The 17981-nt window shown below is 46.7% G+C and overlaps 1 pseudogene; it reads left to right on the top strand.

Annotated features, from left to right (window-relative positions):
• The first annotated feature begins 5304 nt into the window (after window positions 1-5304).
• LOC125532928 lies at window positions 5305-17748 on the top strand (annotated as a pseudogene).
• The last annotated feature ends 233 nt before the right edge of the window (window positions 17749-17981 follow it).

The following is a 17981-nucleotide window of genomic DNA, read 5'->3' as shown; positions in this document are numbered from 1 at the left end:
GCCATCGCTCAACCGAAGTCCTACATCCTGCATCCTTACCCCATTCCCTGGCTATGAGAGCCAAGAAGCCTTCTCTTTCAAACCATGCCAATTCGAACAAAAAGGAATTTTTGTTTCCCATGTGGGTTGCCTCACCAGAGTCAACTAGTAAAGGCGTGTGGTCAGATATTCCGCGCGACAACGCCTGGACTGTTACCAAGGGAAATTTTTGTTCCCATTCAACGCTTGCGAGGACTCGATCCAACTTCTCAAACGTCGGGTTTGGCAAGGTATTAGCCCAGGTAAATTTTCTACCCGAAAGCTCTATCTCTCTCAGATCCAAGCTTTCAATAATGGTACTAAACATGAACGACCACCTGCCGTCGAAATTATCATTGTTCTTTTCCTCTCTCCTTCTAATAATGTTGAAGTCACCCCAACCAAGATTGGGAGCTTCTCGGAACCACAAATTCGAACAAGATCTGCCAGGAACTCTGGTTTGAGCTCAGGCTGCACGGCACCATATACCGCCACCAGCGCCCAATTAAACCCATCTGCCTTCGATCTAACCCGAAACTTAACAGCGAAATCTCCCATCACTACGCTTCGGACTTCCAGCGATTCACATCTAACACCAAGTAAGATCCCACCCGATCTTCCTCTCGAAGGAAGGCAGTGCCAATCAAAATCGACACCCCTCGATAAAGTACTAAGAAAATGGGGAGAAAATTTATCTCAACCAGTTTCCGAGAGAGCAATAAAATCCAACCTATGCTCGATAGAAGCATCTGCAAGAAACCTTCTTTTAGCCAAGTTTTTCAGACCTCTACTATTCCAAAAGATTCCTCTCATCATTATTAATGATCTCATCATTAGAAAAATGCAGAATGGAATTAGAGGTGTTGACCAACATACCAGTAGTGACCTCAATGTCACGAAGCTTGGCCACCCTCATGGCGCACCGCTGCTGCATGTCATCAACCTCCGGGTGATCCTGGAGGCGGCAGCTCATCCGTCGCCCCTCAGAAACCGGATCCGGAATCCCTCCATAAGCAATGACCTCCTCCCGGGTAGCCCCGCTCGAGGTAAGGCCTCCAGCCTCACCCCCAACACACTGCAGGGATGCACCACTCGAAGAAGCGCCAAGAGCAGCCGCAAGCACCGGTGAGGAGCTTCGCGGCCCCATCAACGTCATCCGCGCCTCGTCGCCCTTGGACGCAGGCTTGCAGGGGGAGGAGAGTGCGTGGGCCGCCTGCCCGAACTCCCTGCCCGACCCGGCCCTCTGGCTAGAGGGAGTCGCGGGCATCTCAGCAGGTGCGGCCACCCTAGCCGCGAGAGGAGAAGAAGGGGCCGAGGACACCTGCTCAGGACCCCCTCCCCTAGCCACATCTGTCATCGTCGGCTCCCTCGCCCAGGATGAGACAACGGTCAGAGTGGGAGAATGAGGGGCCACCTGCCCAAGATCCTCCCCTCCTCCCTCGACTGAGGTCATCTCAGCAACAATCGTCTCCAAGCCCCCAACCACAGGACCTTTAGCAGCATCAAAGTCCAGGGTAGGTAGCGTGCGCTCAAGCACGTCATCAGACACCATCCAATCACTCCAGAGTCTAGGAGGAGCAGAAGCTGGCTCGAATGACCCAAATCTCAGAGTGTTCATTGGCACCGAAGAGGATGGTGTCGTCCCATCCCCAGGCGTCTGAGAAACGGACCCCGATCCGTTGGACAACTCTCGTCCAACATCATCCACTGGCGCCTCCTTAGCACCCGAACCATCATCTCCCTCGTGCATGTCCACATCAGTCCCAGCCATAGCCTCAGCGAAAAGATCGACATCCTCAAACTCAATCTCGAGGTTGTAGATTAGTCCCCTATGTGTCCACTTAACCACATCAGGCACGAACTCAATATCTAGAATACTCACCAGCAGTCGGGCCACCCTATTAGCTCAGGTAAAGGCCATATCCACTCTCTCAGTTTTCCCAACCAAAATACCCAAGCTAGCAGCGACCCGAGCATCCTGCAGCAGCTTTGAGGGAGCCCCGGAAAAATGCAACCAGACCTGAGTAAGAGACTTGCCCTGTGGCTCAACTTTCTTCCACTCGTGAAACTCCAGGATACATTCTATGCCAGGCACTCTGCACAACCCGAAACTCAGAAGTCGCTGCAAGTCCTCGACAGAAGGGAAGTCAACCTTATACATGTTGGCCTCGAGACTGATAAGCTCCCACTTAAAGTCAACAGGAGCTAACTCCTTAAGCCTCTACACAATCTGAGTCTCGGACACATCACCTTTGGTAACTTTCACAACCCCAGTGGTCGTGCTCTCGGTCTCCTCTGTGATCTCCGTCGCACTAGACGACTCAAAGAACATCAACTTAGCACAACACACTCCATATATGGTAATACTCGGCATCTGTTCACGCAAAATTGGGCATTCCCCCGTATCATTTGCTGGCTTGAAGCAGGTATCACAAAGCTCAGTCACGCATTCAGCAATAAAGTGGCCCTTCCCGCCACAACGATAACACAACATCTTATCCTTTTTGCGCGCCCACTTGGACGCTCTATCAGACTCTGCCCTGTCAACAACCTCGACCATGGTCTCAGTCCCAGGTAACTCAGCATTAGCCAGTGCAGTCACCACATCCATAACCTGACCGGACAGCTCCGGTGTCTGACCGGGATCGGCCGCCTCTGCGGAGACAGTCGGCTCAACGACGATAGGCGGAGGAGGCTGGCGGTGACGGTACCGATCACCTCGACCGCCACGATGGCCGCGGTATCCGCCTCGCTGCCAATAGTCTAGGCCAGATGCCCCCTCGACAAAGCCTCCCGAAGGGCCGAGAAACGGTCTCTCAGTTGTACCATCGCACTGCCAAGCCTATCCACGGCCGCCACCCATGGATGACAAACCGCGGTGTTGGCCATCACCATACGCATTATAGCCATCGTCACCCCATTGTCCCCGGGGCGGTCCATTAGCACCACGGTTAGCTAGGCCACGAGGCAAACCCGTACCTCCAGCACCCACGTTGTCAGACTGAGGCGGTGTTGCATACGTCTGCACCGGCCCAGGCCGTTTTTGCGTCGGCCTCGCGACGTAGTGGGGGGGCGGCGCAGCCCGAGGCTACTGCCCGTGCGCCTGAAATTTGTTGCGGGAAGGCGCGACGGCAGGCCCGTGCAGTGGCGGCCTTGGCCCTTACACGGCGCCGCCCCGTCCCGTAGCAGCCACCACAACCGGGCCCTGCGGCGATGGCCGAGGCCCTTGAGCAGCAGCGCCCCGACCCACGGCAGCCACCGCAGCCGGACCCTGCGCCGGTGGCCTAGGCCCTAGCTGGCCCCCATCACGACCTGCAGCGGCCAGCGCTGCACCGGCAACCACCGGTGGTCTAGGAGCAGGCGGTGCCGCGGCACCACGCCCGACGCCAGCAGCCGGCAGTGTCACACCTGCACGTCCAGCACCGCGGCCGACGGCTTCTTCCCCGGTGGCGCACCAACCCCTCGGCCAACCATGGCCACAAGGGGAGGGATACGAGCGGCACGCCCCGGACCACACGAAGGGAAACCCGGCTTCGCACAACGCTAAGAAACCCTAGCGCACCGCGATAACGAATGGGATGAGCAACGATCGAAAGATCTCCTGCATGTGTCGGCGCCTCCAACTTGGGTGGGAACCGGTTTAGCCAGGGCCTCATACCCAGCTAACCCCGGCCCACCCAATCGCGGCCCATGCTCACTCAGAACTGGCCCGTCTCGGCCAAGAAGGAAATTCAAACGGATCGCACGAGCCGCCGTGATCCCGATCGCCAGCTTTCCGGGCGTGAACGCCGCGGTCGCCGCCGGCGCCGATCTAGCCACCGCCTGACGAGCGTTCTTTCTCCTCTTAACTATTATCCACGACTCCGGACGAATCCTATCGAAAAGGGTTAGGTTTGGTAGACTTACCTTAGGGAGAGGACCCTTCCATGGCCAGATCGCCGTCGCCGCCGTTCTCCGATGAACCACACGACGAACCATCTCCTTCTTCTCTCCCGCGTGAAGCCCTATCCTGGCCGGATCATCAGGGGGCAAGACCTTGTCGACAGTCGTCGCCACTTCCTCTTCGTTATAGCCGGAGCAGAAAAATTCGCATATAAGGTCAGACGGCGTTGCCGACGGCGAAGATGCCGGCGATATCGCACCCGCTTCCCTGTCCGCGTCGTCCTCGTCCGCGTCGGCGAGGGCCCAAAACCGGCCCCCGACTCGCCGCCGATCGCCGGAGGATGGGGGCGGTGCACCCGCGGTCACCACACTGGTCGCCCCCGCAGTCGCCTTTCCCATCGCCTTGGTTCCCCTCCAGCTCGTGCTCCTGTTCATTTACCTTCAAGCTTGGTTCGCCGGAGGATGAACTAGTAAGGTGTTGTTATGATCACCATGTTACGTTTGACATTAGAATAACCATAAAGTGCATCGTTCAGTATGAAGTGACTTGATACTCTCATGGTCCAAGGAATTATGCAAACTTTTAACTCTATTGTGCTATCGACTATTAACTTCTTACGAAAGGATCTCACAGTATAACATATAACCAGAGTCAATTCAACACAAGTGTTCTTCCAACATTGTGCCCCTAAAGTTTCCGACATCCTTTGTTACACTTAATGTATTCCTATGATCAAGAAAACAAAACAATCACTACAGATAGGCCGGCAAGAACCTACGCCATCTTACCCGACACTGTCGAGATAGGGAGGCTAGAGGAACCTTCATTTCGAACCAACAAAACGCTGTTACATAACCCTGCTAAAAGCCTCAAAGTGAGAAAAAACTAGAGCTCCACCTGGTAGACCGTAGCCGCAATTGTAATTATATTGTGAATTTTAGAATCACTTATATATTTGTATATTATTAAAAAATGCTAATTTTTCGTTTTTTTTGTCGAACATAGTACAAACGCAAACGCTCATATAAATGCACATACATTCACCTCTATGAACGCGCACACGCATATCCTATCTTGTGAGCATCTCCGAGAGACTGAGCCGACATATCATATAACAACAGGATTTGAACCCTTGTGGGTTGGGGATATCATTGTCCACCTAACCATCCCAACCACTGGTCCGCGCCAATTTTCCGACTTGCTTGCACAAAAAAGCGATTTTTTTCAATGAACTAAAATATATTGTGTTGTTTTTATTAAGACGCAAAAAATGCACTTGTTCACTGGTTTAGCATAAAATGACCCGAGCATCCGCAACGGAAACTTTTTCAGTTTGTTTTGGCACATTTGAATATTTATTTCAAACATTTTGTTAATTTCGAGAGCATATGTCTCGGAAGCCGATGTTGGCGCAGAGTAGTCTGCAACAATTCAATGCCGGGGAGTGGAACAGGCGCGTGGCCTCGTGTTTGACGCCCATTTTTATCTCCGCCCACATTCTCCGTTTGTGCGGATCACTTCATCTTCCTCGCTGCCTTGTCCTTCTCAAGCAGCCGAAAGCGCCCCCCCCCCTCCCCCGGGGGATCTCGTAGCCTCCATCGGCGCCATGGAGCCGCCGCGTTCGCCTGCTCGCTTCACCGGTAAGCGCATCCTTCATATTTCTTCCCTGGCTCCAGGCCTCTCCAACTCCAACCCCAACCCGAAAATGTTATACGGAACCATGGTTCTGCCGAACCTACGCTCGACACCATTGATCTCTGGACACTTTTCATAAGAATCCGTGCATGATTGATTAAAAAATGCATGATGGGAGCTGTTTGCATATTAAACAATGCGTGACGCGGATCCACATGTAGCAGGATGTTGAATCGTACGGCGTCAACCATAGGTTCGGCTGAACCATGGTCCAGAATCACGCCTCTCAACCCCAACCCCAATATCTCATCGCTAACCCCAAACGGTAACGCTGCCTCTCGTGCCGCAGTCGGTGGGCCGATGCTGAACATGGTATTTGGAGCGGCGTTTGACGGAGATCTCCCCCGCTTCAAGAGTACGTGGCGCTCTCCTGGTATCGGATCTTGGTTGGGAGATTGAGTGCTGATTACTTGCGTCCAATCCGCTGCAGACCTGCTGATGATGCTGTACATGGGCAGGGGCCGCCTCAAGGAGGCGGTGGAGGCGCTGAGGGTGGAAGATGCCGGCATGCTACAGGGTCTCGGGGCACTACATGTTGCTGCCGGCAGAGAGCGGCTGGAGGTGTGCAAGTACTTGGTTGAGGAGCTGCAAGTTGATGTCGATGGTGTCGACAAGGGAGGTCAGGGTCCCTCAAAAAGCCGATATCGATTTAGGTTTTTGTGAACAAATTTAATTTTTGTTTGCTAATTAGCATCGTTGTAGGAAACTATGGGTTTGCCAAATTTCTCCGAGTGCTATTTTACATTTCCAGCGTGGTCATGCGGGAAGGGACTTTTTCGGTTTTTATGTCCCTGCAAATAATTACTGTTTTTGGAAAATTGGGCTTGCTAACTGCTAAGGTTATGGCTGGTAGTGTGATGGAAACAGCTATTGCACTCACTCATGGAAGTAATGATAATATAACATCTAGGTTGCTCTGCATGTTTGCCACTCACTATTTAATATGCTAAGATAGTAAGATATGTCTGTGTCCTGTGTGTTTTAGAGTTTTTATTTTTATTTTCATATAGCTTCATATGGAAACACCATGCTCTTTTCCATGATCATCCTCACGGCATGGAGACTGTGGAAACACCGCAATGGTTGCGTGTTCAATGGGGACAGGCCTTCCATGCGCTCGCTGAATGTATCAAGGACGATGCTAGAGCTTGGGCTCCCGCAGGGGCCAAGGGGCTTAGCCAGTTGATCAACGAGACTTAGACCTTTGTAGTAGGGTCGCACCTACCCTTCTTATGCGCTCTTGTACGTCTTGCTCACGCCGCCTTCGCGTATGTGCTTGGAGGACTAGCTCTGTAACCTTCAAACTCTATTTTCTTCTATCAATGCAATGATACGCAAGTATTTTGCGTATTCGTGAAAAGGAAACACCATGCTCAGTGGGAAAGTATCCAATGCACCCAACCATCTAGTGCCACTGGGGCACCCAGTTTGAAAAACGCTCTTTGCAAATGTTGGAAATTTCTGAAAAATATGTACATGTTGTGGTAGTAATAACAAGAATCTACCATACCATAAAATTCCAAATGCAAATTTGAAACATTATATAAGTGGGCCCCATTGGGGGTAAATTAGTATCTTTTCTTGATATTTTTATCTGCATTTCAGACACATGCATATAAATTAGTTGTCATTTCTACTTCATATAACATATAAACCCATGGGTATATTTCGTGTATATTGAGTAGCTATTTCTACATTTTTTGCTGTCAGACAAGATAGTGCAGTGTTATGACATTTCCGTGTATTTTGTGTGGATGAAAAGTTGTTCTTTCAGAGAAATAAAATCTTATTTCCTTGCTAAACCCAGAAAGGTTTTGCATCAATAAGCGGTACATCACTATGTGCTTGACAGGTAAAACACCTCTGTTTTTTGCGATACTTTGTAAGCATGTGGGTATCGCCAAATATCTTCTTGATCATGGTGCCAATCCAAACAAAGTCAACAGTGATGGGATCTCCCCTTTACATCAGGCCACTATATCAGGTCTACCTCTATAAACACATGCCTCTGTTTTGGTTTTGCGTGCTGCAACTTTTCTTGTCTTCTGAATTTCCAAGTTTGTACGATGGTGTGGTTTAGTATTGTACTAGGACCTATTTTTCTTTGTTCCATATGGTAATAAATTATATGTATTAGCTTTAATTCCTTCCTGTCCAAACAAGACATTATTTATGGCACATGTTCAAGGCAGAGTGAGGTGCATAAGACTTTTCAAAAGAAAGATATTGTCCGGAGAAATACTTATCCTCTGTTGTAACAAATTCATGAATTCATTTTCTTTGAAAATGAGAATTGTCACAGAAACACCTATCCTCTTATCCAGCAAGTTTGTCCATCTTGTTTCAGGAGATTGTGAAACTGTTAAACTATTGCTTGCTAAAGGAGCCTATATCGACCCAGTAGCTTTTTGTGGGACACCACTTCATTGTGCTGCTGCTAACGGGGATGCGGACATTATGAAGATTTTATTGGACCACAATGCGGATGTAAGTTTATGAGTGTATATGTTTCTGCCTTAAGTTTCGCATTGGACAGGTGAATGTGCATGGCAAACTTTAATTTCTTGTGTTCTGATAAAGTAAACACATTAGCTGTCTTTTTCATGCTCTATTAAGTTTTTTTTGTGAAAACTATTAACTTATTGTTGTCTGGTTGCTTGATTCTACTTTCTTGTTTTTGCATTTAAGATCATAGAAGGCTTGGACTCATTTGCGAGCAGTGTTAGCTAACTTGTTCTGCACATTTAACTATTTTTCTCTCTAAACACACATTGAAGTGTCAAGTGTGTCATTTTGCGTTAGAGAGTAAACATCAAGATAATGCAAAGTACAAACAAAGGCCAAGAAAAACGAAAATCTACCAAAAAGCCCAATGCCTAGCTAACAAGAAGTATCACTAGTTAGATCGTGCCATCATAACAAGTGTCGAAGTTCTTCATCAACTTCTATTTAAATTCACAGCACTGTATATCTATCAAATCTAGGATCTGTTTCCTTGCATTAGGAATAGTTATGCTGTCAACGTATGCAACATTCTACTTACATATTTATCACTTTTGGTCCCTTAAATGTCAATACGTTAAAAGTAACTTCTTGATGAAATTGCCTTTTTCCGTATTTGCCACAAATCTTCTCTATCTTGTGCTGGTGCTCACTTTTAAAGTGCCATAAAAAATTTCAAGGTTTGACGAAATGCTAGTAATCTATTAAATAAGTTGCCAATGTCATGGTTTTTGTAATGCCTTGAAAGCTGTTTAATTCTAGTGATCTTGATGTGTCCGTTTTTGCCTATATCACTTGATTACCATTTTGACTAGAGGAACTAATATCTTAATTTTTTTCTCACCAGTGCAACAAACTGGTAAATGGTCAAACACCTCTTATTGCAGCTGTAGGTGGTGCCTCAATGAACTGTATGCTTCTCTTGCTTAAGGTATTGTACCTTCATCTTAGCCTTGTCTAGTCCTCAAAATATGAAGAGTCTGATCTGTTGGCTATGTAGTGAAAGAAAAATCTCGCTTAAGATGAGAATGTTCAACTTCTTATGCTGCCTTTGTTTTATGTACACTGCTATTTGTCCCACTTGCAGTGGGTACTTTACCCCTTCTTTAAGCACTTGTGCTCAGTGAGGTGACCACAAGTATTCTGACAGTGAAACCAACTAAATAAACTAGTTGTTAATTTATGCTGAAACGGTGGCACTATGGTTGCTATTTATTCCTGTAAGTGCGGAAGTTTGAAATGCTGCCGAGTTCATCTTGAGGACTCACTTACCCAGGTTATCCCGAGGACAGACATTTAACATCTGTTTCTGTGACAGGCCGGTGCTGATCACAAGGCAGCTTTAACCCATTCTTTAAAGAATCTCCATTCTGAAAAACTTGTTTCAACTGACTTTGTCAATTGCTTGATGGAGGACATTTCTGCCAGCCATTTTCCTGATGATGTAAGATTTACCCCCTTTTGACACTACATGCTTGTACAGTTCTGTTTTTTGATGAATCATTATTTTAGAGTTCTAATACGCACTACAACATGCAGTACATGCGCTGTTTTTTGGAACTCTACACCCCTACACTTTGATCATAAGTTGCAACCCTCGCATTCCCATTAGGAGTTCTAAGGAGATAAGAAGACACTATTCTCCTTTTTTTAGATATAATGGAAGCTTTTATTACCCCTGGCTTGTGCATGATGTGCGAACTAGCGGAACGTCTTGCCTTCTCAGGCCGACGGCTTCGTGTTATATAGATGGGGCGCACCTCCCATAACAGCACATACATTCGGTTGAGATTACATTCTTGGAGATAAAGAAAGGAGGTAGAGATAAGAGATACAAGAGATAAACATTATACTCTAACTACCTAACCAGATGCGCCTCATGGAGATATCCGTCAGCCATGTAGATATTGATGTGTTTAACACCCTCCCTTAATCACAACTCTATTAAGTTGAGATTATACTTGAAGTTTTCAAAGCTCTTGACCGGCAATGCCTTTGTGAATCCATCTGCAATTTGATCACTGGAATGCACAAAACGAATGTCAAGTTGCTTGTGAGCCACCCTTTCTCTGACAAAATGAAAATCTATCTCAATGTGTTTGGTCCTGACATGAAACACTGGATTAGCTGAGAGATAGGTGGCACCAAGGTTATCCCACCACAAACATGGAGCTTGTTTAATTTTTATACCAAGTTCCTTGAGCATGGATTGAACCCATATGATTTCAGCCGTGGCATTTTCCAATGCTTTATATTCTGCCTCTGTACTAGATCTGGAGACTGTAGCTTGCTTGCGAGCACACCATGAAATTAAGTTGGGTCCAAAGAAAATAGCAAAACCACCAGTAGAGTGTCTATCATCAAGACAGCCTGCCCAATCAGAATCAGAGAATGCACTGACAAGTGTAGAGGATGACTTGCTAAAATTGAGACCCATGCTTAATGTGTTTTTGACATATCTAACTATCCGTTTGGCAGCAGTCAAATGAACAGTTGTAGGTGCATGAAGGAACTGACATACTTTGTTGACAGCAAAAGAAATATCAGGCCTACTAAGAGTAAGGTATTGAAGAGCTCCTACCAAGCTTCTGTATTTTGTGCTATCCTCTTGATTCAAGAGAGTTCCTTGTGTGAGAGATAATTTTTCTGAACTGGACAGTGGAGTAGGTGTAGGTTTACAACCCTGTAGTCCAGCTTTTCTTACCAAGTCAACTGCATACTTTTCTTGGGAGAGATGAAGTCCATCCTTGTGCCTCTTCAATCCCAAGAAAATAATGCAAGTCTCCAAGATCCTTCAAGGCAAAGTCTCTACTCAAATCTTTTAACAACCCTGTGATAGCTTCATCAGATGAGCTTGTCATAATAATATCATCAACATATATCAAAACAAACATGCATGTATTGAACTTGTTGTAGATGAACAGAGAGGTGTCAGACTTTGAAGGGACAAAATCGAGTGTTTGCATTTTGTGACAGAGACGGGAGTACCATGCTCTTGGTCCCTGTTTCAAACCATAAAGTGCTTTGTCCAACTTGCAGACATGATAGGGTGCACTTTTACTTATAAACCCAGGAGGTTGTTTCATATATACCTCCTCTTCCAGAACACCGTGAAGAAACGCGTTCTGAACATCAAGTTGCCTGAGATTCCATCCCCTGGAAACAGCAATAGACAAAACAAGACGGATAGTGGCAGCTTTAACAACTGGACTAAACGTGTCCTCGTAATCTATGCCATACCGTTGTTTAAAGCCCTTTGCAACGAGCCTAGCCTTGTAGCGATCAATAGTTCCATCAGATTTCCTCTTTATTTTGAATACCCACTTGCAGTCAATTAAATTTTTACCTTGTTGTGGGGGAACCAAATGCCAAGTTTTATTTTTCTTGAGTGCCATGTATTCTTCATTCATAGCATTTTTCCATCTTTCATCACCAAGTGCTTCCTGGAGCGTCTGGGGTTCACCTGGTTCACCTATAGAACAAACCATACCGTATTTGGTTATGTGTTTATAATTAACAGGATGTATTACCCCATGCTGTAGTCGTGTACGCCGTGACGGTGCAGCATCAGGATCTTCGGCCACAGAAAATCCCGAAGCAGAAGCTCCTGTAGCAGAATCTACTCCTGCCGAATCTTCTGTGGCAGTTTGATCAGGTGCAGCATGTTCTGTAGGCACAGAAGATCCCGAGGCCTCATCATTGGTGGATGATGGCGGATCAGCCTCGAGGCGGACGCCAGCCTTCGACGCGCGTGTGGGTGCACAGGAGTCCGCGCCCGGTCCCGCAGCAGATCCGGACCCAGTGTCAGGCCGGCGAACCTGGTCGCGCCGCTTGTACGTGACCAGTTGGTCACGGAAGCGCGCGCCGTCCTGGCGAACCGCGGGCTGCCGCGTGTCAGACGGGGGTTGGCGCGGAGAGGCGCTTGGGCCGCCGCCAATTGGAGCGTGACACGCGACGTGCGTTGGACTGGAGACAGCCGCACGGTCGGCTGGCCCTGTCGCCTGCGCGTCTGGCGCGTCTGCCGGCTCTGGCGCGTCTGCCGGCGCCGATCCCGAGGGAGATCGACTGAACTGCTGCTGCGGAGCCGATCCCGAGGAGGATTTGCCTCCTGGATGCGGACACATGCGATATGGACCTGCCGGCGTGTTTTTTTCACTGTTTTCTTCATTATTTTCACTGTTATCTCCTGGAACATCATCAGAAAACTCATGCACACCATTAGTAGCAGGATTAGTCAACATTTGATCATCAGAATTCGGACCCCCTTGATCAATGGTGGTAAGATGAGTAGGTAAGAGGAGAATTTCTTCTCGGATGCGAGCACCGGCGTTTGGGTGAAGGGTGGCGAAAGGAAATTTTGTTTCATCAAAAACGACGTCACGGGATATATAGACACGGCCAGTGGAAATATCTAAACACTTGACACCTTTGTGTTGAGGGCTATACCCTAGAAAAGCACATTGTTTTGAGCGAAGCATGAGTTTTCTTTTGTTGTATGGGCGAAGATTGGGCCAACAGGCACACCCAAACACGCGAAGAGATTTATAGTCTGGTTTGATGTGAAGAAATCTTTCTACTGGAGTTTGATTATTGATGACTCGACTAGGAAGCATATTAATGATGTGAACAGCAGTAAGAAAGGCCTCATCCCAAAACTTGAGGGGCATGGAGGCTCCTGCCAGGAGAGCTAGCCCGACCTCAACTATGTGTCTGTGCTTCCGTTCAGCGGAGCCATTCTATTGATGGGCATGAGGACATGAGACGTGGTGTGATATGCCAGGTGTTTGGAAGAAGGAGTTGAGTTTTTCATACCCCACCCCCCTAGTCCGATTGGACTGCAATAATTTTGCTATCAAATTTTCGTTCAACCAAGGCTTGAAAGTTTTGAAAAACTTGAAAGACATCAGATCTCTTTTTGAGAAGATAAATCCACACAAACTTGCTATAGTCATCTATAAAGCTTACATAATACTCATGTCTACCAACAGAAGTGGGAGCAGGACCCCACACATCAGAAAAGATCAATTGAAGTGGTTTGGTAGAGACACTAGTAGATACTAGATACGGTAATTGATGACTTTTAGCACATTGACAAGAATCACAAATAGTTTCGATATTTCGCTCACCAACAAATGGGAGTTTATTTTTCCTAAGCAATTTTTCAACTAAAGAAAAAGCAGTATGCCCTAATCGATCGTGCCACCGTGTTGACGAAACTTTGACAACACCATTGGCTTGTTTATTGAGTCTCCTAAGCTCAGGAATCAACGGGTAAAGCCCTCGAACACATCTACCTCGATAGAGAACCTTCCTCGTGGCCTGGTCCTTGATCAAAAAGAAATAAGGATGAAATTCGAGGAAAACATGATTATCAAGGGCAATTGTGTGAATAGAGGGGAGACTTTTGGCAGCACTAGGGACATGCAAAATTTTCTTAAGATGAATTGGACGGTGAGGGGTACGAAACGTAGAATGACCAATGTGACAAATCTGCATACCTTCTCCACTTGCCGTGTGGATGTGATCTTTGCCACGATATTTGTCTTTCATCGTGACCTTCTCAAGTTCGTTGGTGATGTGATTGGTGGCGCCGCTATCGACGTACCAATTTGTGTCGATGCCGTAGGATCCATCAGCCGCGGCAACCACTTTTTCTTCATCTTGGGAGTCCTCGTCGTCTTCATCATAACGGTACCAGCAATCCTTCGCGGTGTGCGCTGGCTTACCGCAAATTTGGCAGCGAGGCAGCACCGGTCGGGCCCGAGGTGGACCGCCGCCACGACGACCGCGAGATGCACCAGAGCGGCTATGGCCGCCGCCGCCGTTGCCGCCACCACCGTGTCCGCCAGATCGCCCCTTGGCGCGAGAGGAGCTACGGCCACGTGATCCACCACCACGGCCACGCACCGCGACGTTGGCGGAGAAGCGGAAGCCGCCGCTGCCCGAGTGATTGAACTGGACCATGCGCTGGTCGAAGTTACTGAGCATGGCGTAGAGCTCGTCGAGGGAGACCGGCGTGACGCGTGCGTCGAGGGCGGAGACGAGGGGCTGGTAGTCAATGTCGAGGCCGTGGATGATGTAGGAGATGAGTTCGTCGTCTTGGATGGCCTTCCCCGCAGCGGCAAGCTCATCGGCGAGGCCACGGAGAGAGGCGAAGTAGGCGGCAACCGTCTGGTTGCCCTTCTGCGCATTGATGAGCGCCGTCCTGATATTATTCACGCGGCTCATGGACTGCGAGGAAAACATACCTGCCACCGCTGTCCAGAGCGCGTGCGCCGTGGTGACCGTGGTCACCGCGATCAGTACCTCCTTGGAGAGGGTGCTGAGCAGGTAGCCCGGCACCTGTTGATCCTCCCGGACCCAGATTGGGTGGAGAGGGTTGGGCTCAGCGCTTTCTTTTCCATCCTTGTCCTTGGTGACATGAAGCCTGGCCGGCTCCGGTGTGGTGCCGTCGACGTAGCCGAAGACGCCGGCGCCGTGCAGATGAGGAGTGACCTGCGTGCGCCAGAGCACGTAGTTCGTGCGTGTTAGCTTCTCGATGACCTGCCCATTGAGGGTGGTCTGGGAAGCACCGGAGGAGGAGGAGGAAGACATGGCTAGGCTCAGTAGATGGGATCTTAGTAGATGGGAAGAGATGGGGCTCTGATTACCATGTGCGAACTAGCGGAACGTCTTGCCTTCTCAGGCCGACGGCTTCGTGTTATATAGATGGGGCGCACCTCCCATAACAGCGCATACATTCGGTTGAGATTACATTCTTGCAGATAAAGAAAGGAGGTAGAGATAAGAGATACAAGAGATAAACATTATACTCTAACTACCTAACCAGATGCGCCTCATGGAGATATCCGCCAGCCATGTAGATATTGATGTGTTTAACACATGAATGCATATAGCCCAACTTATTACAACGGTTATTACAAAGTAGCTAACATTGGTTTCATCTGAAAGTGGGAGAGACCAAAACCATTAAGAAAACCAAAAGGTGGGAAGAGCAACCAATGTACCATCGAATTACAAGTGGGTGGCCCAATTTGAGTCATAAATTCCCTGGTAAACCACTTCAGCTTCTTGGTGCCAACCTCCACTCGCTCCCTGTGATGTGAACATTGTAGGACAGTCCATGACAATACAACGTTCTAGAACTCGCTTTGGCAATAAATCAAGCTAGCTAGGCACCAGCCCACCACTATCCCAAGCAATGATTATAGGTCAAAATCCCGAATGTGCAAGTTGTTCGCTATAGATTTGATAAAAAAAAATACTTGTTCATGTATTTCTGGACACAAGGGCTCATTAATGGGTGAATACTACTCTTTTGGACTCATGTTAATAGTTTGTTCATGCTACAAGACAACATACAGAAAAGAGAAGTTACCATGCTTGGTTGGTTTTAATTGGCTTTTGTCAAACATGGGGTATGTTAACGGTCACTAGCAAATAAATCATCACATATTTGTGAAGCTTGCAATGTATTTATTTTCACAGTTGCCTTTGTAAGTATTTCTGGAACAACATGGCTCAAACGCACAAAATGCTCGCGTTAGTTGAATTAAATGAATATTAAATAATACCAACCTAATATGTAATCAATCAATGTGTGCAAGAGGGTATGAGGAAAGTTTGTCTAGGTTATGTATACACAGTAGATGGTACATAGGATCCTACAATGTGTGTGGGAAGTTTAAATGGTGGAGATCAGTACAACCTTGCCAATTATTAATTATGTAAATGTGACCTTCCTATTGGTGGTTAAGGCTGGTGGAAACTGGTGAAGTTGTCAGTAAATGTGAGCAAATATTTTTTTATGCAATGGATCCGTATTTCCAGACATTTACAAGACAAATTTAAGTGTTTCTTTGAAACCTCTCTATTTTTTCCCAACTGAAGTCTTCATTAATTTTAATATCTTGATGATTCAGGATGAGCCTATGTCAAAAAGGAAAATCAGAGCTGCAGGGTTTAAGAAAATTGCGAATGTTGCTTTCAAGACGGAGCAATATCTTTGTGCGGCAAAATGCTACACTATGGTATATTTTAGCATCATATACTTCTTACATTCTCCCTTCCCAGCATTTCAGTTAGTCTATATGTTTCAATACGGATTGTGTACCTTTCTTTTTTGCTGAGCTCTCTACCTGAAGCCAGCAAAATTCAATTTTCATATATTATGACCTGATTTTTCATTTTTCTTGAATGCAAATACATTAACCTGAAATATTCTTTTGGACAAACTTACCAAATACCCAGATTTTCAAGCTGAACTAGGTGGTTGAAACTTATACAAATACCCAAATTTTCATGCTGAACTGAGTGGTTGGTATCAATGATTTTGAAACACAGGGCGCAAGATCCACACGCAGGGTCTACAGCCTAGATCACCGATTTTTGTTACAAATCACAGTGAGAGTTGTGCTTCCAGTTAGTCATAAACACGATGAGGGTAGATATCATAGCGTGTAAATCTGATGATGATGCATCTAGTTGAGGATGCATTAGTTTTTTGTTTGTACTCAACTGTCATATAGTTGTATAATAATGAATAAATGAAGTGGTAAAAAATGTTATGAACTTGTTGGAAGACACGTGGAAATATAATTTATGCACATGGTATGACCTCAACATTTGTTGGTAATTGTGTGTTGGATTAATTGGCTCTGTATTCCAGGCTTGCTCATTCGTGGTTTACTTTATACTGGCTCAAGTAATTATCTATACTATTTCAAATCTCTATGAAATCATGTGCAGATTATTTTATTTATTTATTTTATGGTCACTGTTGATTTGAGTTGTTGGCTGTAGGCGATAAGGTTTGATCCCAACAATGCAACATTGTACTCAAACAGGAGCCTTTGTTGGCTTCGCATGGGCGAGGGAGACAAGGCTTTGTAGGATGCTAACCAATGCAGAAAATTGCTGCTTGACTGGCCAAAAGCCTTTTACCGGCAGGGTGCAGCTCTGATGCTGCTGAAGGTTACATAGAAGATACTGTCGGATGTTTTTTCCACTTTGTCAGTTCGTCTGCTAATTATTTTTTACCATTATCTCAGGATTACAAAGGTGCAAGCGAGCATTTCTTGGATGGACTCAAGTTGGACCCCGCCAACACTGAGATGGAGGACGCATTACGGTATCCCATCTGTGGATTTTTTTTTGTGGGGGATCCCATTTGTGTTTTTTGCAAACTGTTTTTTTTCTTCGTTTGGGCAGAACCCTCATTGGTTACATCATGCATTTTGAAGATGTACTTTCATTATTGGTGGTTAACTAAAGTATACTGAGTTACATGCTTCAGCACAGCTGATCGTTAGTTACAAGACTTATATATAGTATTCATCCTGTTTTTTAGATTTTATAGTATTCGTCCCTTAACTATGCTGTGGATAAACACATGTCTTTACCTTGAGAACTTGCGAATATGTTAATTAAACTCTGTTCAGTTTGCAGTTCGTGTATGACCTTCGATGATTGCTTTTTTTTTGCCCTTTTTAACGGCCTTTTCTTGTCCACTTTTTTTTGTTGTGCATTTGCTCCAAAAGTGTTACAAGTGACATATACCATCGGGTGTTTCCTGGTCTCTCATGGTTCGCTTTTGAATATGCAGGAAAGCTTATGATGCCATGAAAGATGTCTCGAAGCACCAAGGCTGAGTAACTGCTCGAGTGTTGCAGACTTGCAAGGAGAGGCCGGAGTGCTGGATCTGGTCTCTAGTCGAGTTGTCGTTGAGCTTTTCACCTTTTGAGCTACCTGTCGTTGAGCGTCTCACCTTTTGCTTAAAGACTTCCAATTCCTGAACTAAGTAATCTGTTGAATTCCTGAACCAAGTTGTCTGTTGGGAAATCAAGTAGTCTGATGGGAATCAAGTAACTCTGTCATGTCTGCA

Source organism: Triticum urartu, chromosome 1, assembly GCF_003073215.2.
Source record: "Triticum urartu cultivar G1812 chromosome 1, Tu2.1, whole genome shotgun sequence".
Lineage (NCBI taxonomy): Eukaryota > Viridiplantae > Streptophyta > Magnoliopsida > Poales > Poaceae > Triticum > Triticum urartu.
Note: the sequence above shows the minus strand (reverse complement) of the source record. Positions and strands in the feature narration are given on the sequence as shown.